General features: G+C 55.0%; 1 protein-coding gene across 1 annotated transcript in view; it reads right to left on the reverse strand.

The window, feature by feature from the left end:
• Positions 1-14,509, reverse strand: part of SYNPO (synaptopodin) — a 30,383-nt gene extending 15,874 nt beyond the window's left edge. The window contains exon 1 of the mRNA XM_054568173.1: positions 14,450-14,509. The gene's annotated coding sequence lies outside the window, so the exon portion shown is untranslated. The remainder of the gene's footprint in view (positions 1-14,449) is intronic.
• Between the last annotated feature and the right edge of the window lie 11,210 nt (positions 14,510-25,719).

Raw genomic sequence — 25,719 nt, forward strand, 5'->3', positions numbered from 1 at the left:
TGCTCCCTTGCCCCCCACACCTTCCATGGTGCCCACAGAAGAAGGAAGTCGATGAGGATGACAACAGCCAACATGTGAGGAGCACCAGATGCTGCCAAGCTAAGGATTTAGCATGTCGATTCCTCACAGCAACTCATAAGGAAGGCTCCCTTACCTCCGTATGACAGGTGAGGAGAACGAGGTCCGGAGAATTAGCGAACTCATGCCAGGTCCCACAGCCAGCAAGGGGAAGGCTGAGTGGAGTTGGAGCTGGGAGTCTGACTGATCCCCAAGCCTGGGCACCACCCCCTGAAGAGCTCTGCCCACAAAGCTCACTCATTTCCCCACCCACTGTCCCAGGCCCAGCTCCACTGCCACTTCCTCCAGGAAGTCCTTATAAATCCATTCAGACTCCTAGATCAGTGCTCCTCCCCTGCTCAGCCTGGCCTAGGGGCTTCAGAGCAGGAAGAGTGGATGCCAGAGACAATAGGTTGAGAAAGCTCAGAAACCAAAGCTGGAGGGGAAGGAAGCCAGGCCTGGCCCAACTCCTGGTATCTCCCTGCTGACGGTGGGTTGAGATTAGGCAGAACAGAATGGTTGGGTTGAGGGGAACCTAAGACAAGGGCTCCCAAGTTCGCTCTGGCCTTGGCTGGCAGCTATCCCTGTAGGCCACAAGCAGGGCTCACTGCCGACCTAAACATTAATCTACAACAAGATTTTCAGGGACTTGGAAATGGTGATGCAGAGAGAAGCAGGTTCATCCCCAGGTGCACAGGAAACTGGAGCGGGCCAGTTCACTGAGAGCAAGGTCAGACCCAGGCTCCCCGCTCTCAGCCCAGCCCTGCTCAGCCTGCCCCCCACCCTCTCCCCCCCACCAAGCCCTCCCTAATGGCCTCAGCTTCCACCATTCCAGCCCCGGGAGCCTTGGGAACGCAGAACTACTGCCGCACCCGCCCTTCCAGAGGAAACACTTAATCCAGGCGACAAAAAGGTGGCAAACCAGGGCGGGGTGGTGATGGTTTCCCCTAAACTATGCCTCTTCCAAGGCCAGGGCTGGGCCTCGGCCATGTCCGGGTCCCCGGCCCCCAGCCTGGGGCCTGGCACACTCTGGGCCCTCTACAAAGATGCATCTCCTCCTCTCGGCCCTCTGGCAGCCGGGGACAGCAGCTGGTCTCCATCCTCTCTAATGCCCCAGGCTCGGCCGAGGCCATCACCCAGCAGGGGTTTCGTAAGTGCTGACTGGATAAATGGCTGAAGGATGAGCATTCCCACAGTCCAAATCCACCTGCGTCCAGGGAGGTGAATTCTAGACTCATCTGGATCCCAGTTCTGTCTGGATGCTGCATCAGGGATCTACAGGGGGGTTCGTGGGGACCGGGGCCAGTGGGGGGAGGGTAGGGGGAGAAGGAGGGAGCAGCAAGTCTGTAGGTGAAGAGGGAGATGACCTAAGGGTCAGAATATTCCATGGAGTGGTGGGAGACTATAGAGCCTAAGGGCTGAGATGAATTAGGATGAGGCAATCTGGGAAGTATTCTTGGAGGGGGTGCCTATGCCCTGGGTCCTGGAAGACGGAGACGTGGAAGAAACCTGGAGCACTTATTCAAAAGAGTACATGCACCCCTACGCTCATTGCAGCGTTATTTACAGTCACCACGATGTGGAAGCAGCCCGTGTCCATCAGTAGAGGAGAGGATAAACCACCTATGGGACATTTACGCAATGGACTACTACTCGGCCATAAAAAAGAAGAAAATTTTACCATTTATGACGGCATGGATGGACCTGGAGAACATGATGCTAAATGAAATAAGCCTGCCAGAGAAAGACAAGTATCCCACGGTCTCATTTATATGTGGAATCTAATGAATAAACTGAACAAGCAAAATAGAGACAGACTCACAGAGAGAGAGCAGGCAGAAAGCCACAGGGTGGGGAGGGGCGTTGGTGGGTGGAGGGAGGGAATGAAAAAGGAAAAGAGCTCGGGAAGGGACAACAGTGCGGTGACTGCGGAAGTGGGGGCGTGGGGGTGGACGAGGGTATAAGGGGGATAATTGGTCATGGAAAAAAATGCAATAAAAAACAAACATTAGAAAGAGAGAGATGGGAAAGAAGAGAGAGAGGAAGGACAGATAGACTGGAGAGAAGGAGAGAGAGAGAGATGTGGAGGCATTCCAAATAATGGGACATTCCAGCAGAGGCTGGGGGGCTCCAGGTGATCCCCCACCGCACTCTACCCCATTACTCACATCCCACCCATGACCTGTCTGGAGACCAGGTGGACAGAAAGGCACCTGTCAGAGGAACACACAGCTGGGCTTTCCCAGAGGCTGAGGGTGAATGGGCTGGTCCACGTGGAGTTCCAATGGGCCTGCGACACCGCCAGGCTCACGCCCAGAGGCCCTGAGCACTGTGCGGTCTGCCATGAGCCTCCTGGCGGGTTACATAACCACCCCGCTCCCGGGGCCACTGATTCAGCTGGGACCCTCCGCCGCCTCCACCTCCGCCTCCGCAGCCTCAGCCATCTGTCTCGGCCGCTTCCCTCTTATAGAAGAGCCGCCCAGCAGCCAAAAGCGAAGGCCAGCGCCCTGTGGTAAATTCCCCACATTCCTTCCGCACAGAAAAATAAATAACCGGGGGGGAAAACGCAGGAGGAATGGTAATGACGTCCCAGGCAGGGTGGAGTCAGAGCGCGCAGCGCGGCCAGACAGCGCAGGCAGCCCGTCGGGGGCTGAGGCTGTGCCGCCCTGCTGCGCCTGCCCGCCTGCCCGCCGGGACCGGAGGGGTCCTCACCCGCCGTTTCTGGGACATACAGCCCCGCCCCCTACACCCCTTGCAGCTCCTGCAGGCTGTGCTCTCTCTCTCTGGGACTCAGGCTCCCTGGCATCTGCCAAAGGAGGCCTGGGAATCCAGCCCTCGGTCACGGCAGGTGGCCTTGGTAGGCAAACTTGTCAGAGGCCAGGTGCACTTCGCTTTTATTACTCAGGTTGCTTAGGTTCCCAGCTTTAGTTTCAGTATTATCATTATTGTATTGTTTTATTTCACAATCGGTGAACTGAGAGTACTGTAATGCCCATTGTACAGATGAGGGAGCTGGGGCTCAGCAAGATTTTGTGAGTCACCGAGGTTATTTGCCCAGGGAGCTGTTTGCCGGCTTTCTCCTGCTTCTCACTGCCAGGTTCATCCAGCCGGCCTGCCTTCCGCCCCTCCCAGAGCGCCCTTCTTTACCAAATCCAACCAGGGTTGCAGCCTGTCCCTAAGGCGTCCTGTGCAACCTTTAGTAATCACTCCCCCTCTCTGAGTCCCAACTTCCTTATCAGTGAAACAAGATGGTATCTGCTTGGCAGAGCCACTGCTGAGCAAATGAGAAGCAGAAATGATTTCTATAGTATACAGCACTGTGCACACCTGAGGGGGATTTAACGCAGCCTTTTGCACGGACACGCCTCTGCATAACTTTGCCAGGCTAGGGCTCTGTCTGTCTGCCTCCCTTCTCCAGCCCTCCCTGGGTCTGGTCTCTCTCCGGCTTGGCCCCATCAGGCACAGCCCAACTACGCTCACCTTCACTCCCTCAGCCCCCAGGGTCCTCTCTGCAAGGGGACCCCAGCGTCAATGTCCAGCCAGTACGTTGTAGCAGAGAGAGCAGAATTCGAATCCCAGGTCTGCCTCTTGCTAGATGTGAGCGCCCAGGTCCAAGACTCCTGGGAGGGGAGGTACAGCCGAGGTGTGCTGCCATTGCTGGGTACACAGACCTGTAGCCAGGAGGGCACCGAGGGCCTGGGCGTGCCAGAGGCTGCTGACCCTGCCATGCCCCCTGTGCCATTTACAATTACCAGACCTGTCTGGCTCTCCTCCAGCAGAAGTCTGTGCCACAGAAAAGGCTGAATCATCCAACCCCGCATTCCCCTTGCCTCTAAAGCTGCAAAAGAAGACTGGAGATCAGGGGCTTCGGTTCCAGTGTGCGCCCTGTCACAAACCGGGTGAGACATTGGACTAATTCCTGACCCTCTTCTGGCTTTGGTTTGTTCATGTGTTCTAAGACACAACCAGCCTGGACAGTGATTCCTAGAGAACGGTGACCCCACACCTCTAGTGGAAGCAAAAGGATTTAGGTGGTACCCTGATAATCAATATCTTAATAGTTAGTTATGTATATTTCACAAGTATATTGGGAAAGGAGCATAATAAACACACAATGCTGTGAAAGGTATATCCTGCTCAGGGAGAGGTAAAAGTAGATATTTTAGTAACAAAAGTTAAACAGCCTAAAGAAAATAAGTGCGTTAGGGGGTTCATGGACTCATTCATTCAACTGATATTTATTGTGCACCAACTATGGGCCAGGCGCTGTTCACAGCCATGGAGAGAAACAGACAACAATCCCTGCCCGCATTCTAGTAGAGGAGCAAGATGAGTACCTAGACAAGTGAGTCAGGTGGTAAATGCTATAGAGAAAAATAAAGCAGGGATGGGAGATACAGGAAGGAGGGGTGTGCAAAAGTAAACATGGTAATCAAAGTAGGCATCACTGAGAAGTCACATCTGAGTAAAGAAGTGAGGAAGGTGAGGGAGGGAATGAAGCATGTGAGTGTCTAGGGAAAGAGACCAGGCAGAGGGCAGAGCTAGTACTAAGGTCCCAAGGGGCACTCAAGCCTGGCAGGTTTGAGGATGGTGCACATAATGTGGAGGTGGGACATGAATGAGGAGAACAGGCTCTCTAATGGCCCTCCTACCCCTGCCTTTGAGATCTCAGGGATCCCCCTGCATGTACACACACACACACACACACACACACACACACACCCTGCAGCACACACATTCTCAGTAGCTTCCACGTGCTGGTGAGAGCCTAGCTGGAAGGAGCACATCTTCCCCTGCACACCCACCCATGCACAGAGGTGCTGCTCGCTTCACACCTGCACTGTAGGAAGCAGAGTGTGCATGTGCACACACGGAGCCGCCACAACCCACACACGAGTGTGTGCACACACCCACAGGCACGTGGAGGCACACAGGTACTCAGGTGGCAGGCTGGCATGGACGCACATGCAGCAAGTACACACCTTGTGGGAGAGCACAGGTATCTCCCTCCTGCCAGACTGCCCTGTCTCCAGGTGAGTGAGTTACTGGGCAACCCCTGGCTGGAGGGCACGTGTTAATGGGGAATGGTTAAGTGCTCCATGATGTGGTTTCAAATTCAATTCTCCAGCATCTCTGCGTCTCAGTCATGGTGTCCCTTTTCCAGGGGTACATTAAAATCTGCCACCTGATGCTCAAATGTCCCAGGGGATCCTGTTGCTGTGGAGAATGTCCCCTTTTCTACCACTACTGCAATTAAATGGAAAAGCCATGTAAAGTGTTTAACGCAGCACGGTAAATGCTATCAGCTGCTACCAGCATCCTTGCTCATTGCAGTCATCTCTATCCCTGGCTCCATCCCCTTCGAATGCTCCAGGCAGCTGGAGAGTAGGAGGAAAGGGCGGGCTGAGTGCCACAGGCCTGGATTTTAGTCTGCAACTCACTGCAAGGCCCTAGGCAAGTACTGTTCCTGATCTGGTGCCAAACCTGCGGTGCTCCGGAATCCATCGGGGCGTATGTCCAAAATGCAGATTCCTGGGCTCCGCCCCAGACCCAGGACCACAGAATATGCATGTGAACAGCTTCCCTGAGGCTTTCGGGCCCATAATTTCACAAATGTGTTAATAAGCAGATTAACATAGAGGAAATGCGTAATGTTAACAAAAAATATACTTAAGAGAGTACAAGGTCCAGCAGGAGTAATGCCTGCTTGAGTGAGGTTGGTAGGGTAATAATATCAGTGTAATAACTTATAGTTTTAATTTGAACATCTTACCTAAGATGTCATATGGTGTGCTTCAGTGTGATAGTGTTACGTTACAGGATTACATGCTTATGATTTTGTAATTAAAAAAAGGGGCATTATTTGTGCCGGACCCTGTATACTTATATACATAAATACATACACTAATTATATACCGTCCCTGGAATACGCACAACATTTTAATATAGTTTTCCCAGCGCTGTTGCATCCATCAGGGACAGGAGCAGAGAGAGATCGTTACACCATTTGACAGACCAGGAAACTGCAGCCAGAAAGGCCAAGGGCATCTTACAGGACTCAGGTCTTTGCCTCAGCCTCACGAGATGTGCCGCCTCGGGCCTTGTCACCTCCTCCTATATGATTCTGACTTCCTGCCCACAGCGTACTGTCCTTTTATTCCAGGTTTACAAAAACTCTGGACACGCATGACCTCTTCAATGACTCAAGGTTCACAGAGAACAGGCCAGCCTCAGCCATTTAATGCCCTTCCCGTCCTAAAAGGGTCTCCTCACTGGGCAGGGCATGGTTTCCAAAGCCCTAACACTCCATCTGCCATTTGCCCTGGACTGGTCCTTCTGTTCTAGGCAACCCGAGTTCAAGTCCCAGCTAAGCTAATCACTAGCAATGGTGACCTTTAGCAAGCCTCGTATATGCCGAGCCTCCGTTTACTCTTCCGTAAGAGTCTCCTACTTCCTACCCTGCAGGGCGATTATGAGGAGTAGGTCGCATAGGTGCTAAGTTCCTGGCCTCATGCCTGGCAGATGCTCTCTTGTGATGATGAAACAAACACCCCTGGCTCGCAGGCTAAGGTGTGAGCTCCTGGAAGGCAGGATTCTGTCTCAGCCATCAGCGTCCCCATACCTACCACGTGCAATACATGCTCAATAAAAATGTGCTGATGAATGAAGACATGACATCACCAAAGCAACTCTCTGCTAGTCCTAGCTTACCGTTGTATTTCATGACCCATTTCCCAGTTTGGGGGGCCAGAGACCCTGAGCAGGAATGGTCAGGTCCAGAAGGGATGGGTCATGGTTCCTGGGAAGTGCCCTCTATCTGCCAAGGCAGCGACGAAGGGAGGGTCATGTTCCGGGAGCCCTGAATGTAATCCTGTTGACTCAGAGGCATAAATAATGCACTAGCATGTTCTCTTCTCGCTACTGTCATGCTAAGAATAGCACCGGCTACCCTTTCAGGGATTCCACGGGGAAGAGAGCAGGACCTCAAGATGGGGACGAGCAGGGAAAGACGTTGCTAGGCTGTGGACCATCAAGCCCCCTCCCTCCCAGCATGTCCTTCCAAACCCTGCAGACAGAGGGCCCTGGTCGTCAGAGCTGAAAGGCTTGATGAGGCTCCTGGTCAGGGGCGCTCAAGGGGCGAGGGAGAGGCCTGAGAAGACGGGGCACCCCCTTCTTCCACCAGAGCTGCTTTATCTTTCCCCCTCCCTTCAGACTCCCAGCCTAATAAAACCCAATTCTCTAACCTGCCCCTCCCCGCCCCGCTGCTTCCTTGTCATGTGATGGGTAAATACATAATGGCTGCCTCCCCTCTTCTGTGTTTCATATGTAAAAGTTTGGAGAGAGAAGATTCTATAGCTTTTGATGTTAATTTTTTTCTCAGTTTAAAAATGACTGATTTGGAAGAGTGCCTCTCATACTGTAACGGACATAGTAATTACTCAGGGATGGTCTTGAATTGCACATTCTGATTCAGGAAGTCTGGGGTGGGGCCTGAGAGTCTGCATATCTAAGAAGCTTCTGGGTGATGCTGATATTACCTCCCTGGGCCATACATTGAGTAGAAAAACTAGAGTATTTCTCTATAAAACAGGTGGAGATACTGAGGCCCAGAGAAGAAAAGGGATGTGCCAAGAGCATATAGCAGAGCTGGGCTCAGAACACAGGCCTGATTTCTCTGAGGGCTTGGTCCCAGGGGGCCTTTGGGGTTGAATGAAGGTGTCTGAAGTGGAATAAGAGACAGGCAGCAATTACAGGCAGTGGGAGTTGATTCAGGGGCAGGTCTTTATTGAGCCAAAAGCTGAACCTCCTGGGTCCACAGGCTCCCACATGGAATAAAAGGAAATAAGGGTTCACCTGAACAGAGGCACCTCAGCCTGCATGACTACAGCGCCCTGCACAAGAGCATGCCCTGGCCAGCTTGCATGTGAGGACTGATGGACCCAACCCTCCTGGAAGGCAGGGTGCAACAGGTGGCCATTAAAACGCAAACAAGCCCTGACTGGTATGGCTCAGTGGACTGAGTGCCGGCCTGCAAACCAAAGGGTTGCTGGTTCGATTCCCAGGTGGGGCACATGCCTGGGTTGTGGGGTGCGGGGAGGCCCAGTGTGGGATGCTTGAGAGGCAACCACGCATTGATGTTTCCCTCCCTCTCGTTCTCCCTCCCTTCCCCCTCTCTAAAAATAAATAAATAAAATCTTAAAAAACAAAACAAAAAATGCAAACAAGATCAATGGAGAGGATGAGATGGCCCAAGCACTCTGCATTCAGCCATCGGTGAAGCGTCTGGGGGAGGGCAGAGGGGCCCATGGGCGGCACTATCGGGATGGACATCCGAGGGGAAAGGAGAGAAGGGAGGCAGGACCAGTTTCCCAAACCAGCAGTAGGAACGGCTTCTCCTTCCTCGGACCAGCCTCAAGCCCCTTAGCAGACTCCAGGTCCCGCATGACGCCCCGCTGTCCCTTCCCCCCTAGGCTCAGGGTGCTCGACCCACCGGCCATGCTGGCCCTGCCTCAAGTGCTCAGACAGGGCCCAGCACCTCTCACCTCAGGGCCTTTGCACTGGCTGCTGCTCCTGCCTAGACTCCTTTCTCCCCTCACCCCTCCGGTGTCCCTTTCTGACCATACCTTGCATCCTTCAGGACTGTTTACAGGCCTAGGGAGGGCCTCTCTGCCCTCAGAGGTCACATTCCTGTGCCATACACCCTCTGCCTCTCCTCCAAACTCTCATCAGATTTGTAATTCCATCGTTATTTGTTTTAGCACGAGCCTGCCCTGCTGGATGGTAAGCAGCCTCCATAGGGCAGGGACCTGGGTTGTCATTTCATTGCTGCGTCTCTGCCCCCACGCCATAGTTGGGGCTCGATAAATATTTGCTGACTGAATGAGGGAATAAAGGAATAAAAGCATTGCTCACATTACTACCGCAAAGCCTTCACTTCTGTGCTTCCAAATGACATCACTTGCCCTGGAGAAGTTGTGTAGGCCTGGGATTTGCAAGATTAGCTGGGTATGTAGCCCTCTGCCTGCTACACTCCATCTGCGTGGCTTTTTGGTCACATATCTTCTCTGAATGGGGCCTCCTGCACTGTTGGTCACATCTATATGAGAGGTGGCAGCTGAGAAAGCCTCTGAAAGCTGGAAGGAGCTTTAACTGGTAGCATCACTGTCCTTGACTGAGGCTCAGAGAGGGAAAGAGTCTCATTCAAGGCCACACAGCCAGTGCGTGGTGATGCCTCCCCCCACCCCCTGCCTCTGGCACAGCTAAAGCCACTGCTGAGCTTCAGGCCCTGGGTGGGCTCAGAGAGGGTGCCATCTGCCTGGAGGCTGGGCACGATGGAGAAGGGAGAGGAGAGGGTGCATTCAGCCTCAGGCCGAGCCAGGGTGGGGTGGGCGGGGCCCCCGGCGGGAGCCCTGAGTGGGACCTGGCAGCTGGGCACGGGGGAGCCAACTGGCACCGGCTGGGTGGTAGCACGCATGCTCCCCATGCGCGTGACATTCTATTTTTTAATCAGCACCCTTTCCATCCCCCAACTCCAAGTGCCCTCTCAAGGGCCCCACAGCAGGAATTGCGTCTTGGCTGAGACCAGGGCCACCTTGCAGATGGGTGGTACGGTCCCCAAGCCCCACTCCCCATGGTGCCCACAAGTACTAAGCAGCTTCGGGGCGGGGCAGGAGACCCCGGGAAAAAGGGTGCCCCCTGCTTATGACCGTGGGCCTGTCCCTGGACTCTCTGACCTCAGTTTCCCCCATGTGTACAGTGATGGGAGACACGCCAGACTCCATGGGAGTTCATAACAACTCAGGCTCTTGGGATCCACTCAAGCCCCACAACACTAATAACGCCCACTCGTCAGGCCCTGGCAGAATCTCCCGTGCCCACAGCACTCCCAGGGCACCCTCGAGCCTCCCAGACCTACTCCTGGGGGGGAGGGCGGGGGAAGAAAAGAGGCTGAGTTGGCTCAAGGGCCGACCTCAGAATCCCAGACCCCAGACCCCCAGACCCTGTGAAGCTTCTCCTTCTAGGACCTGAGGCACAGAGATGACGAGGACCAAAGAGGAGCGCTATGTGTCCTTAAGCAGGTGGCTTGGCCCCTCTGAGCCTCTGACAATCTATCTAAAGCATGAGAGACTATGTTGTGCAGTAGTAGCATATGGACTTCGGGGCCAGACGGCCTAGGTTGAATCCGGCCACTTACCAGCTGTGTGACTTTGGGAAGCTCACATGACCTCTCTGTGCCTCAGTTTCCCATCTGTAAAATGCTGATAATAACAGTACATACTTCATGTAGCTGTTGACATGTAAAGAAATTTGAACCCCCCCGGCACATAGTAAATAACCATAAACGTTAACTATTTTTCTGAAGCACCAGCTCTTATCTTTTGAACACTCTTAGTCTCCAAGAGACGTTATCCCAGAAGATAAATGCCAGTCTCAGGTCAGCCCACTCTTCTGTTGGTGGGGCTCACCCACCCCCTCCCTTTCTGACCCACTATGGTGATAGCCTTCCTGCTGGCCCCATGTTTTTGGAGTCCGCTGATCTCTTTCACCCCCATGACCCCCACATATCCTTCTCAGCCCATTTCATAGCAGCTCAGAACAGAGGCCTGAGTCCCAGAGGAAGCAAGTAATGTGACCAAGACCACCAGCCAGTTAGCTAAGACTTGAAAGGTTCGAGTGTCTATTCCTGAAGCCCAGGCCAGGCCCTTTTCCACCACGCTGTGCCCATCCCCCCGCCCTTAAAACCTGTTCCTGGCCAAACATCAGAAAGTAATTTATACGGAGACATGAGCCTTGAGTGAATAGGTGTCTATCTCCTCAAGGGCTTGCTATTTTAACACAGATCAAAACATGATAATACTATTTAATGAGTAATAGGGTTTTCTTTAGCATTTATTATCTCACTTAATTTTCAGAACAGTACAAGATAAAGTCTATTGTTTCTATCTTATAATGAGAAAACAGAAGCCTAGAGAGGTTATATAACATGCTTAAGATTGCCGAGATAGCCAGGAGGAGAACCCTGGGTTCCAGCCGCAGAATCTGTGTATCAGCCTCGCAGGAAGCAGGGAGCTCGGGAACAGAGTGAATTTGGTATGTCTGTCGCAGCCCTGGGAGGCGGGGCAGGGTAGTGTAGGGTCACACAGTATGATACTATACGGCTTCATCAAATGGAAAAGATGAAGCTAGGATGGTGGAATTTCAGGCAGTGGCCAGTTGGTAAAGATTTCATTCTGGAGAGAGAGGGCTTTTGTAAGCCTCTGGAATTACAGGGCCAGGAGGCTGTCCCCATATTGACTCCTCTCTGGCCACCCTGGGTGGCAACTAAGCCCCAGTGTCCAGGGACAGTTCAAAAAGAACTCTGAGCTCACATACACACTGGACTAACTCAGCAGAGCCCAGCCACCCATCCAACCCGATCGTGGGCCCCTGGCTCCTTTGTGTCTGCAGCCTGAGCCACTAAGGGATGAAGGCCTTGTCACAACCACAGCCGATGTCCCCATTCCATACCCCCAGTTCCTAGTTCACACTTTTTACCATCCTCTGAAACACCTTCCTCCCAACCGACTCCCTCCCATCATCTTAGACCAAAGTTCTGGTCATGCCTCCTCCATGAATCAGCCACGGTCATGCCTTCAAATAGCATTCAGGCCTCTCTGCTCCAGGGTCACCTCCAGAGAGAGTCCTTCCCCAGCCACCAGCACAGAGTAGCTTCCTCTTGGCCCCATGGCTTGCTGGCTTTCATGCCACTTTTATCTTTCTGAAATCACCTTGCTGATTTCTTTGCTTCCCTTTTTCTTGACTATCTCAATTAAAATGCAACTCCTTGAGGGCAAGGACCCGACTGTACCCCAGTGCCTAAAGACCCACTCCACCCATCGCTAGCCAGGGACACTGAGGTCCACAGAGAGCAAGGGATTCACCCAAGGTCATACAGCAGGCATGAGGCAGAGATTGGCCAAGCACCTAGCTCTTCGCATTGCAGCCTGTCCCCGTTCCATCCCAGTTGACCCTCTGCTGGCTTGTCTTGTCCCTGCTGCCACACTATGAGGGGGGCCCGAGCCTGCAAGCCCTCCACAACTGCACCCCTCCACTTCCCCGGGGGCCCACAGTGCCCCAATCTGGACAGCCCTGCCTGCTTCCCCCTCAGTCCCTCCCTTCCTGGCATCAGCAGCTCCGATGAGCTCATGTCTGGAAGCCTGGGAGCTGCTCTGAAGGGAAAGGTGCCTCCCAGGCCAGGCCCCTAGGCCTGGAGGTGTGTTCCACCGTGTGGGATGATAGCGCTGGCAGGTGGAGGGGGCGTGCTGACCCGGCCCAGCCGACTCCCCCGGGGCGGTGAGGAGGGCTCAGGGGAATGCATGCCATCCGTGGAGCAATGGGGGTGCGGGTGAAGAGGAAGGAGGTGGAGAGAAGGCTCCTCTGCTATATGTGCCCCCTCCCACTTATCAAGGAATGGCTGTCCCACGGAAAGACAGCTCTGCTGCCTTCTACGCACAGAATCACCCTGTGCAAATCTCTTCCTCCGCTCCAGCCTCAGTTTCCCCAACTCCAAAACAGAGAGATTAGGTAAAATGCTGACTGAAGAAGCTAGGGATCAGTTGGGAACCAGGCCCCTGACTGAGACAGGGTTTTGTTTTTCTTTTCTTTCCCTCCCTCCCTCCCTCCCTTCCTTCCCTTCTCTTTCTTTCTTTCTCCCTTCCTTCCTTCCTTCCTTCCTTCCTTCCTTCCTTCCTTCCTTCCTTCCTTCCTTCCTTCGGGGAAGGGCAATAGCTAACAAGGGGTGGGGGTGGGAGTAGGATTCAAAGGCCTCTATTAACCATGTAAATGCTGATTCCAAGCACAGCCTAATTTAGATACTAGTCTGGGATAGGGGGACGGGGTGGGGGGAGAGCTGGCCCGTGGCCTGCAAAGTGGGGGCAGCCTGAAAAGTGGTGAGGGAGCCTGGGTGGCCGAGCTGCAAACACTTTGCTTTTGGGGAGTTCTCTGAGTACCCAACTAGAGTGACCCTAGCCCATCCTCCTCATTGTACCATGGGGAAACTGAGAACCAGAGGAGGAGCCAACCCAAGGTCTCATACGAAGACAGGGGCAGGGGACAGCCTGCCAGTGGCAGGGCATTTTCAGCTCCCTGAGGGGTCCTGCTCCACTGCCTGAGGTTTATGGGAGGTGGTGGGAAGAGGAGGTCATCGGTTTGTTGGTGGCTCTGCTCTAGCACAAGATGGGGGCCAGGGCTGGGGTTGGTGACAGGCGGGCTGGCCTCGGCAGATTCCAGTCCCTTTCTCCAGCATATCCTGGTCCCTCTCATCAGCATCCTGCCTCATTGTACACCTTGCAGCATCATGGGGTGGGACACGCTCTGACTGCCCCTACAGCTACCACAAGCACTGCTGTCTCCAACGCATGCGTCCTCTTTGGGGGCCCCTTTTCCACCCTCCCGCTGGGAGCCAGAGAGGGCAGGGGTCTTGCCCCAAGATCACACAGCAAGTTTGTTCCAGTGCCACCTGCCACTCAGGATAGGGTCGGGAGTGGGACAGGTGCTGCTTCCCTGCTTGCTCTCTCCTTTGCAGACAACCCAGACATGGAACATGGTGTGTGTGTTGGGGCAGGGGGGAGTCTTGTCAGGGCTCTGAATGGGGTCCCCCGATTCCACAGTGTGGTGGTTAGAAAGGAGCCCCACCCTCCGCTCACGTCACCTCCGTGTTCACCTGGTAAATGGGAAAGGGTAGCGATGTGAGAATTAGGTGTGAAGCCCTTAGGACAGTTACCCCTCTGCCCTAGAAGCTCAGGAAAGGCCTCGACTTTCCCGGCGGGCCCCGCGGGCCCCGCGGTCGGACGGTTCCGCGTCCTGCGTGTCTCGCCTGCACAGCCTGAACCCCGCGCCGGTCGCCCCGCCCGCGGGAAGGGGGGCCGCGGGCTCAGCACATGCCGTCCCGCTGCCCCACAGGCGCCCATGTTGGTCAACCCTGGGCAGAGTCCAACCCGCCGTTTTCCTGAGCCCTGGTGGCCCGATCTTCCCCAGAGCGGGCTGGGGGGCGCAGACCTGCGGCTGCTGCCCACCCCTGAGCCCGGGGCAGCCCCGGTCCCGGATCGGAGCCCCGGTCCCGCCCCGGTCTCTGGAGCGCCCACGCAGCCCCGGGGAGTAGCTTCCCGGGCGACCTCCTTCTCCTGAGCTGCTCCGGAGCCTCGAGATTTCTCCGGTCCGCCCCCCACCCTACCATACAGATGAGGAAACTGAGGCCCAGAGAGGAGCGACAACTTGGCCAAGGTCAATCTTCATGTGCGGACCAGAGCCAAGAGGTGCCACCTCCATCCAGGCGGTGCCGGAACAGCACAGGTGGGAAGGAGCGAGGTGCGATCGGTGCCGGCACCCCCGCCGGCCGGCGACCCTCACTCACCTCCAGCCTCTGCGCGCGGTCCCCGAGCTCGCTGGCGCCGCCACCTCTGCGCACCTGGCCTCGTCCGTCAGGGCGCCCCGCCCCGAGACCCCCGCCACTCCCGCCCGCACCCGGCACCCCGCCCCGCGTCGCTGCAGCCACCTCCACCGCCTAGCGGGCTGCTCGGGGACCGGGAGCCGGAGCCGAGAGGGCTGGGCGGGCGACAAGCCGCGCTCCTGCTGGCCACTCCTCGGGGCCCTAGCGCCGCCCCTCCCACCGCCCCGCCCAGCCCTCCGAGGTGCGACTCCCCGTCCCGCCCCGCCCCCACCAGTTCGGCCCCCGGTCTCCTGGAGGGTCCCCTCTCTCTCACTCTTTCCTCTCCCACTGCCTCACTCTCTGCTGCCTGGTTGTCTGCCTCTCTGTTTCCTCCACATTTTTATATCTCTAGGTCGTTCCCTAAGCCCTTCTGCTTTCTGTTCCACTCAGTTTCTTCCTGTCTCCCCATCTATCTCATCTCTTTTCTCTATCCTCCGCACCCCGCCCTTTGCAATCTGTCTTTGTGATTCTTTCCGTAGAACTGGCACCACCTCCCACTTCCCCAGCCCCAGGTGCGGTACCCTCTCCGGCCCCAGCAACTAGAAGAACCGTGGTAGCACTTAGGCAGATGGGGACAAAATTAGGTTTTCATCTCCCTGCCGCCTGGGGCCATGCCCTGACTCAACTGGTGGGCCAGCAACAAGGACAGTGATGCTGGGTGTCTCTTGGCCTGCAGTTCCCCTTCTTTTCATTGAACCAAACCCCATTCAGACCGAGCTCAGCAGGGCCCGGGGGCAGCAGCAGTGAGCATCAGAATCACCTGGGATGCTGTTCAAAGTCGAGACTCGCACTTCCCGGTGCCCCCTCCCAGTGTAGGGGAGACTTGGTGGGCTTGAAACAGGACTGACAACAAGCACCCTTCACATTCCCAACCATTTTGAAACAAAACTGCACTTGGGAAAAAATGCCGGCCCGGGTTTTCACCAAAGTTTCCCTGGGTTTCAAGTACCCCACCCTTTCCACCAGGGTGGTTCTACTTTTATCTGTCTTGTATGCCAAGGTTCTTTCTGTGTTTAGATTTCTGCTAAAGGAAGTCAGAAATGCGCTGATGTGAACCCGAGCCTAGAGCTGCAGGTGGGGGGCTTTGAGGACCCGCCCTATCCCTGGTGGGCAGGCTGAGTGCAAGCCATCGGGTGACAGAGGGGACGAACCCTCCCTGGTTACTCTGCCTCGTGGATCACAGAGAACCCTCTGACACTGCAGGTTCTCTCCTGCGGGGGCTGGGTGGGGGTGGGAGGACAGAGGGGGCCCTGGGGGTGGGCGTCAGGGTGGGTATTGCCTGCCCGGGGAGTGGAAGTGCTAAGAAAATGGCTATAGGCCAGCCTGTGGGAAACCAGGAAACAAACTGTGTGGGTGAGAAAGAGAGAGAAGAGAGAAAGGCTAGGATTACTGTGTGGGTGGGTTTGAAAGAGAAAGAGATGGGAAAAGGAAGGAGGACAGAAAGTGGTTCGGTCTGAACGTAGGTGTGTCACAGTGGGCGTGCAAGAGGGGATATGCCTGTAAAAGAAAATGTGTGCATATGTAAGAGAGATTTCAAAGTGTAGGTGTGTGAGCAAGGGAAAGTGGACAAAAGAGCATGCTTTAACCTGTACTGAAGGGACGGAGTCTGTGTGCTCGTATGTTTCAGGTGGGACCGTAGCTATGTATGCAAATCTGATACATGTGAAAGTTAGGCAGGCATGGGTCAGGACGCTCTGTGGGAGGGTGTGTGTGGATGTATACCCCATGCATGGATGTGTGGGTGTCTGAGGGCATGCACATGCGTGCACATGGGGGCAGATGTGAGTGTACACGTGTTTGCATAACAACACGGTGTGTATACACCATGTGTGTTTACAGGCATGTCTATCGGGGTGTGAGTGCATATGTGTGAGGGCACAGGTGAGGCACACAGGAACCTGTGAGCCCTGCTCCTGCGCTAGCACCCTCCTATTATGGTCAGTGTAGTGTGCGGGCGTGGGAGGAGAAGTGGGTGGCGCCCTGCCTCTCCGACTGGCTTTTCTCCCACAGGACTGAGGATCAGGGGCCGTGTCCTTGGCCCAGGGACCACTGTCAGCTCTTATCATGGGCACGGATTCCTCGGCCTCCACGAGACAGACGTGGCTGGGACAGGGCTCATCTGACAGCCGGCTCCACACCCTCATCCCCACCCCAGAGGCTCCCTCAGTGACTTCCCAATGCCCCAAGCCCCCTGTGACAAGTGGTCTGGAGAGGACGGAAGGTAGCTTTTCCACAGCCACGAGTGAAGGAGGAGCCAGGTCTCCCTGAGTATCTCCAAGGGGGAGGGAAACGGCTTGGCAGAATCCCCCACCATCCCCCAGAGCCTGAACAACCTTTTCCTGGCCCCAGGTGGGTGGAAGAACACAGCCTGCTGCCTCGTCTCCATGGAGACAAGGCAGCACAGAGGGTGGTGGAAAGCATGGGCCAGACCTCCCAGGGTTCAAATCTCAGCTCCTCCACCCACAGGCCTGAGACTTTGACAAGCCACTTAAACTCGGTTTGTCTTAGTTTCCTCATCTGTGAGACAGAGATAAGAAAAGGATGAACTTCTTAGGGTTATTCAGAGAATGAAATGAAGTTACCCATACAAAGCATTCAGCACAGAGCCTGGCAGCTGAGCTGGGAGGCAGAGGCCCTGGGTTCTAGCTCTGGCTTTGCCACCGATTTACTGTGTGACCTTGGGCAAGTTACTTGCCATCTCTGGCCTTCAGGGTCTCCACAAGATTATCTACACAGTAATCTCAATGAGCCTTTCCAGCATGACCTGCTAAGGCTTTGCAGAGCAGACAGCTGTAGCGTGGGGCTCTGTTGGTGAGCTGTGGACTAAGTAGTGCTGGCTGAGGCCTGATTATGAGCCCTACCTGACACTCCCCCTCACATATATTCTCCCAAGTTGGCAGCAGCTGATGGCAGAGAACTTGAGCTGCTGCCTACCTCATCTCTCTGTACCTCCTGACCATCCAGCCTGCCAAGGATCCCATTCTGCCCTGCTTAGCTGGTACTCAGGGCCTAGAGAAATGTCCCTGGTACCCACCCACCCCAAGTGGTAGGTGTCCAAGGCAGAAGATGTCACGGCCCGTACTTAAAGCTGCCAGGGAGCACTGGAGGGAGGCAGTTATAATTGTGAGAGGACGGGTGTAATTGTCTGAAGATGCTTATAATCCTCCGGCGGTAATGGGAGGAAGCTTTGAAAGGAAGCCCTAATCCACTAATAACCTGGCAGCCCCACAGGCCTCTTCCCTCCGGATCTCCAGGCAGAGAGAAGGTACTCGGGCCACTCCCTTCCCCAAGGGAGCAGAAAGGCCAGTGTGGGCTCGGACCCAAGAGCACCCGATTTCTCCTCTCCCGCAAGACCCAGCTTCCTTCCTGCTGCCACCCCTGAGAAGCCTTCCCTGCCCAGTCCATCCTCCTGAGGTCACTTCTGTCTCCTCTGTCCCTAGAGATGTTCAGGACAGAACTGGATAACCATCTGGCTGGACAGTTAAGAGAGGAATGAACCAGCCTGTGAGGCAAGAAGAACGTGATCATAGTCTCAGTTCCAACTCTGACTGTGTGACCTTGGACGAGGGACTTCAGTCTCTGAGCCTCAGTTATGTCATCTGTACAAGGGGGGAACCCTTGCCATTAGAGGTGGCAGCAAGACCAATGAGAATAAGATACTATGGAATGACCTAGCCCCATGTAGCCCCTTCTTTTCCTTCCTCCATCCACCGTCTCTCCCGTTCCAGGTGTCGGCAGACTACGTGTTCCCCTATAAATTCAGAATAAAGTGGTGGCTAAGGCCAAAGGCCCTTATTCCAAAAAAGCTGTGACTGAATCATGGCTTAGCAGCCTGCTAGCCATGAGCCTTGGACAAATCGCTCCCATTCTCTGATCCTCAGTCTTCTCATCTGCATGTAGGAGATAAGAACAGTATGTTCTTAATGGGGATCATTATAAGATTAAATGAAATGACATGTGTAAAGCTCTTAGCACAGTGGGCTTGGCACATAAGGGCTTAACAAATAACAGCTATTGTATTCTTGAGCTGATGAGGAGCATTTTAATGATCATTAACATCTTCGCATGCTTTTCTAGATTACTCTAAAATTTCCAAAACATTGCCCCATCCAAGATCACTGCAACCTCACAACAGCTTTATGAAGTAGAGAGGGCTCATATTTTTGTTTTATTTTGACAGATGAAGAAGCTGAAGTTCACCAAGGAGAATGGATTTGCTGAGGTTTGGCCAGTTGACATCATTTATAGAACCAGCCACTCTTGTCTCCTGGCTCCCAGCCATGGGCTATGAGAGGGAAGGAAGCAAGTCCTGGGCTTTCAGACTCGGGGGAAACTGAATTTGGGATGACTCTGGTGTGAGGGCCCACCTGCACATCCAAGGCCGCTGGGCCCTCCTGGGGCCCTCCTCCTTGCTGCCTCGGATGAACTGAAGGCCCCTGCTTGCTTTTGCCCAGCTCCCTGTGTGACCCAAGTGTGGGAGGTGGTGGGGGTGGCCATGGGGGGGAGATCAGAGCCTGGAAAGAATTATTTCAGAAAGAAAGAGTGGGCAGGATGGCTGGTGAGATGCCAGCCGGGGCGTCAGCGACGCCTGCAGAGAAATGAAGTGTTCCTTCAGTTTTCTGACGCACGAGCCCTCCCAGGCCTGAGCCAGCATGGCCTGGCACACATCCTCCCCATCTGGACCCACTTCAGGGTTTCCAGGGCCCGTAGTGGAGGTGATTCAGTGTGATTTCCCTGCCCCGCCCTGCCCCGTGGACTCCTGCCCCCTATTATCATCCCTCCTTCCCTTCCTCCTTCCCTCGGGGCGCTTGCACAGAACTCTCCCCTACCCATTGCGGCTGGGTCCTCCCTGCAGCCCAGGTGATGTGGGTCCTGCCTCTGTCCTCTCTCAAAATGGAAAACCGAGGCCTGTGTGAGGAATGTCACCAAAAGGCTCAGGGACCTGGTCCCTAATTTCCTCACTCTGGGTCTCCATTTCCCACCTGTAAAATTAGGTCAGACTATATCAGTCTTCAGTCTCTACCTCCTAAGCTGCACGGGGGCAGCAACCACTTCCGTGCTGCCCCGTGCTGCGTCCCCAGCACCCTCACGAAGCTGGCGCTGAACACGTTCAACGAGGCAGTCCCACCCCATCAACTGGTCACGCTTCACAGTCATTTGTTAGCACCAGTGACTAAAGGACAGACAAAAGTGAGAGGTGGACTTGTTTCCAACCAAGCAGGATAACACAGCTTTCTCTCACTGCCTTTTCACGCGCCCTCTTTGGCAGAGAGATGATGGACTTAGACGTGGGGGTGCAGCTGGAAATGCGCACGCTCACACCCTCCCTGCGTGTCCGCAGCTGTCCATCTGGATGTGCCCACGGGACTGTGACGGGCCGTTATGCACCATGGGCCGACATCGCCAGGAACCCCTGGGTTAAGAACGCGAGGGGCCCCCTGAGACTCTGGCAGTCCAGGGGGAAGGGACACGAGCTTACCTGGTTTCTGAGGAATCCTGGGCCCAGAGCCGGGGCTGGGGCTGGGGCTGGGGCTGGGGCTGGGGCTGGTTGTCATCGCCTGCCGGGCCTTCACCAAGTCCCAGTCCTGGCTGGCCCGGTCGTCATGCTGGGGCCCCCTTCGTGCCTCCCCGGAGCAGCTGGGTGGCTGGATGCCCAGGGCTTTGGGCAGCTCTGGTGCCCTTTGGGTGGCTCTGCAGGCGGAGTTGTCCCCACTTCTGCCGGCCACCCTGTCCTCCTCCATGTCCACGAGCCCTGCCTCTCCCTGCAGGCCCTCCTCGCCACCGCTCTCCTCGGCTTCCAAGGCGAGACACCTGTAGCTCCCGTCGGGGATCCGGAAGGCGCAGGGGCTGGACCTGCCTTCGCTGGGTCCCAGGGGTGGGGGTGGGAGGTGGGGGCCCAGCATGGTGCTGCCTCTGCTCAGGGATACGGAGAAGCTGGCGCCTGGGCCGGGGCCGGGGTGCCGGTGTGCGTCCTGGTCTCTGCTCCCCTCCGGGCCTCCTCTGGCTCCCTGAAGCTTGACTTCCTCAGGTGACTCACAGAGCTGGGCGAGGTCCAGCTGTGGGCCTTCCTGGGCGGGGTGGGCCCCCGGGCCCTCCTTCTTAACCTGTTTCTGGTCACTGAGGTCCCCCCTTCAAGACGATCTATCTGCACAGAGAGAAAAGAAACAGCACATGAGACAGTTCGCTGGTGGTTTGGGGCTGAATTTCCAAGACCTCTCCGTCTATGTTAGGGACACCCTGAGAACTGACCGGGGTCTGGGGTCCAGGTCCCACACACACGCACAGGAAAATCCCAAGCTTCAGTCACTCAGTGTCCCCAGGCTTTGCCCTATCCCTATGCCATTTGACACTTTATTTGTTCAGTATTTTTCTGTAAATCCACTTTAAATAACTTACTTCTATTACTTTGGACTTAAGCAATAATTGCAGGAAAACCACAAGTATGCTGTGCTAAGTCGTTTTTCCCAATACATATTAAATAAATAGCTAGTTATTGAAAAATACTTATCTGGGCACCCCCTAGAAAGGATTCTCTCGCATGCCACCAAAGGTCCATATACCACAGGAATCACAGGAACAGTGGAGCAGAGGGCACAAGACTGGGGACAGGGACCCCGGAGAAGGCTGGGCACCGAGTGAGATGGTGCAGTGATGCGCCTACATGACAGGCTTCCAGCTGGAGTCCCAGCCCTGCCACTTGCAGATGGGCAGCTAGTCATGGGACCTCCCTGAGCCTCAGCTTTCCCATCTGTGAAATGAGAACTATAGTATCTCCAACGTAGCATAGCATTGAAAATTCAGAGAGAAAAATGCATGCAGAGGACTTAGCACGTTTTCTGAGACACAACTTAATACATGTTGGCTATTCTTCCATTTCACAAAATTTCTCACGCTCCTATCACATCTCAGACACTATAAAAAGCAGGGGGTGTACAGTGGGGATAAAGAAGACACGATACTCTGGCTCACGAAGTCTTAAAATCATGACCGCAGGGAGCGTGATTAGTTAGAAATGTTAACTATGATAATAATCCGGGAGAGAGGGGAGGGAGGCTCCCTATAGGGATGCGAGGAGAATGGAAGGGAGAGAAACTTGGGTGGAAGAACTGGCTGGGCTGGGAGGCAGATGGAGAGTGGGTGTGGAGGAAGGGGGAGGGGTCTAGGATGCAGCTCTGGTGACAGTGTGGTTTCGTGCTTTTCATTAACAGAGATCAGGAATAAATGGGCAGGAGCTGGGGAGCAGGTGTTCAGGGGAGCAGGGAGATGTGGGATTTCCGGCGGGGAGAGGGGCCTACAACCACCCCGACATGGGGGCCTGGAGAACAGGGGGCAGTTCCAGGCTGGAGACAGTGGGCTGCAGATCAATTGTGGAGGTGCAGGAGGCGGACAAGATGCCCCAAGATGGGCAGGTAGAGCTTAAGGCACGGCAAGTAGAGCTTAAGACAAGATGCCCCAAGATGGGCAGGTAGAGCTTAAGGTACGGCCAATGGGAGGAAACCTTAGAATTTACAGGTCACGTTTAACAGACCTTGATTCCACCACTTCTTAGCTGTGTGACCAACCTCTGGTGAGTATGAACATTCTGAATCTCACCTACTGCAAACAGGGAGAGAAGAACCACCTCCCCCCGCCCCGTGCCCCCTCGCAACGCTGGCGCGTGCAAGGCCTGGCAGCCTCAGGGGCAGTGAGGACCTTGAGAATTGTGAACATCTGTGGGTATTGGTGACCTCAGGGCCTGGACTGACCTCAGCTACCGTGGTACTTGACCTGGAGGCCACGCCTCCGTCCCCAGGCACCCCACCCCCACCCCAGCAGGCTGGGTCAAGGCCTCTGCTTCTGGCTGGAGCTGTGCCAGGAAGAGTCTGGTAGGCAAGAGGAAAGATAAGCGCATTACCGGGCCCTGGGGAAAATCAATGCCAACCAAGGGAAGACAAACAAGTATCCGGATCAGAAAGATAACAGGCACCTGTTACTTGTAGCCTCGGTGACAGGGAAATCAGGCGCAAAGAAGCCAACCTTCTGCAGAGAGAAGAATGGGCACCCCCAAGACCAAACACCTATTCTGTGCTGGGTCATTCACTTAGGTTATCGAAATAAGCCCTCACACAACCCCGAGAGAAGTCCTGTTATCATGATCCATATTAGAGGTGAGGAAATGGAGGCTCAGGTAGGCAAAGTGACTTCTGACCTAAGTCACAGAGCGACAGGGCCAGGACGTGACCCCAGCTCTGACACCTTGACGGTGATGGCGGGCGCAGAGACACCGAAAAGAGAGCCGCGGGGCCTCATTCCTCTCCAAATTCTTTCCCACTCACCAGCTCCTGCCGGATTTCTGCCATTAGAGTCTTAAAAGCTCACAAAGGGCCAGTAGAATCCTGAAAAGCCCTCACTGGCTGTGTGACCTTGGGCAGGTGCCTTCTGCCCTTTAGAGTCAGTTTGCCCAAAGGCACAGTGGTGGGGTTGAAACAAAGGATGTTGGGGGGTGGGGTTCCATCAAGCCCTGGCATTACAGGACGCCATGATTCTGAGCACTTGGAGCCCCCCACCCCGCTGCCCACGCCGCCCTAGGGACAGATGGCAGGAGGCAGAAGGAGTGGGCAGGGGGGGCAGGGCTCCCTCTGACGCCCCGCAGGGGCCTTGCCATGCTCTGTCACTGCTTCTGTTTTGCTGTATTTGACGGTGGCCACGGTTTCCAGGAAAGAAGAGAGAGGCGGAAAAGTTAACTTTCCGCCACCCACACAAATATTTTTGGCCAGCGCTGTCTTCATGTTGCCAAGCTGGAGGGAGGGGTTGGCAGGAGCTCTTCAATTCAAATCTCCCTCGCAGGGGAGAGGACTCCCAGACCAGCTGGGGGGTCTGGGCAGGCCCCTTGTGGGCCTTAGGCCGGGAACACCCACCCTGCTCCGGAGCCCGGGGCAAAGTGGAGGTGGGGCATGTCGGGACCCATAACTATAGTGGCTGCTGCCACTTTCTGAGCATCTGCTGATGCTGGGCCGAACTTTTTACCTAACACTCCCTGTGGGGTAGACATGTGAGTGCTGTCTGCAGATGGGGGAACTGAGGCACAGAATAGCCAATTCCGTATCCAGAGTCACACAGACCTGTGTCCGCTGGGCCCTGTGCTCTAACCCATTGCTCTCAGAGGCTGGACACCAACTCTGGGGAACCCCACAGCTCCTGAGGTTGCAAGCTCAGGCACAGCTCACCTGTCCGCATGGGCATGTCTTCACTGTGGACAGCTGAGGGTCCACCCCAGCCTCAGCAGAAATGAGAGGGGGGTCCTCTCGTGCCAGCTCCCCCAAATCCACGTCCCTCCTCTGGCCACAGGCTCGAGAAGGGAGCCTTGGCAGTAGGGCAGAAAGAGTCCAGCCCACCCACGGCCCTCATCTCAGAAAGGGGAGGGGATCACCCAGGCTGCACAGCAAGTCAGACACAGGCCTGGCACTCGAACCCAGGAGCCCGGCCCCACGCTCCAGCTCCTCACAGAAGCCCTGCTCCCCATGAGCCATCAGCTTCCCCTTCTCGCTCCCCTGAGCTTCCATGAGTCTAAGCAGGGTCTTCAGGACTGGAGACCTAGCTGAGGGGCTGGAGGCAGGGAGACCAGGACAGAAGGCGAGGGGCTGAAATATTCAGCAATCCATGTGAATGGAGCATTTTAGAGCGATTTCCTCTGCCCCTGGCACAGTGCCAGGCACATAATAACAATAACAATGATAATAGCTAATGTTTATGAAGTGTTTACTATGTCAGGTGCTATTCCAGACACTTAGCATACATCATTTGATCCTCATCACAACCCTATAAGGAAGGTGCTATTATTACCACCATTTTTACAGATAGGAAATCAAGCTTACGTGACTTGCCAAGTTCACACAGCCAGTAAGTGACTGAGTCAGGGTTCATATCCTGAGAGTCTGGCTGCAAATATCACTCTCACCCATAAGGCTGTGCTGCCTCAATAGTTTAAGTAGCTACTGAATGAATGAATGAATGAATGAATGAATGAATGAATGAATGAAGAATGAGAAGGAAGGATGTGGGGATGGGAAAGAGAGAGGGAGGAGACTATCCCCAGTGCCTGGTGCATTGTCTGGCACATAGTAGTCACTCAATAAATACCAGGTGGACTAATGAATGCAGGATGGCTGAGGCATTCGCTGTGCATATAGCCTCAGGACAACAATGGAGTTAACCTGGGGAGAAGGGTAGCTCAGCACTGGCCCAGATGGCTCAAGGTGCACCTACCGACCCCACGTGTCTGGCTGCACCTGGGCATCAGGAGTAGGTCGTGGAGCAGTGCAGCCCTGTCTACAGTTGCGTTTTCCCTGCCTCTAGGAAGGGAGCTTCCTTTGAGCAAAGAGTATGTTCCTGCCTTAGTGGTTCTCTCCCACATGGGGATGGAAGCCAAGGTACCGGTCTCTTCACCTCTGATTCCAAAGCTCCTCCAACGCCCAGAGCTGGTGAGCACAAGGAAGTCCAGCATTTGCGATTACCTTGCTATGTGTTCTTAGAAGAGTCCTTTCCTTTCCATGGGCCTCAGTTTCCCCATCTGAAAAAGGCCTTGGGCGGAGTGGTTGGTGGGACTGCTCAGAACCAGGGCTGAAGCTATTCCTGAATCCCCGTGGACCTGCCCTGTCCCAGCATTTCCCAGAGTCAGTTCCGCGACTGCAGAAATGAAAGGGGTGTGCGAGCATGACCCCACTACCGACCCTCCCTTCCAGACCTACAGGGCGAAGTGACCAGTCCTGGCCCCCTCCCTGCCTGCCTCAGCCTCCAGCCACCGCTGCCTGGGCTGCCCAGCTGCTCAGGCCTCTCCTTCCTCCCTCCTTCCCTCCTCCTCTCTGTTCCTGTCCACGTCCTGGGCTGGGAGGGGCATCAGGTGAAGCTAGAGGGGGGACTCTGGAAGCATCAGGAAACCAGCCCTTGGCAAGAGGTAGCTGTGAGGGGCTGGAGAGCACCCCCTAAGTGGGGACGCTGGGTGGTCTCAGGACAGGTGAGTGTTAGCCAGGTCTCCGTTTAGCATCACGACAGCTGGGGAGCTTGGCACCATCACTCATCTCACTGAATTTCCATTGCCTCCTTGGTAGAATGGAGGCTCAGACTCAGTTGTTCACTCATTCACTCACTCACTCATTCATTCATTCATTCATTCATTCATTCAACACGCAGTCACTGAATGCCTGCCTATGTGCCAT

The sequence above is a fragment of the Pteronotus mesoamericanus genome, unplaced genomic scaffold (assembly GCF_021234165.1).
Source record: "Pteronotus mesoamericanus isolate MK-2021 breed Mesoamerican mustached bat unplaced genomic scaffold, CSHL_Meso_final contig_2, whole genome shotgun sequence".
Taxonomy (NCBI): Eukaryota; Metazoa; Chordata; class Mammalia; order Chiroptera; family Mormoopidae; genus Pteronotus; species Pteronotus mesoamericanus.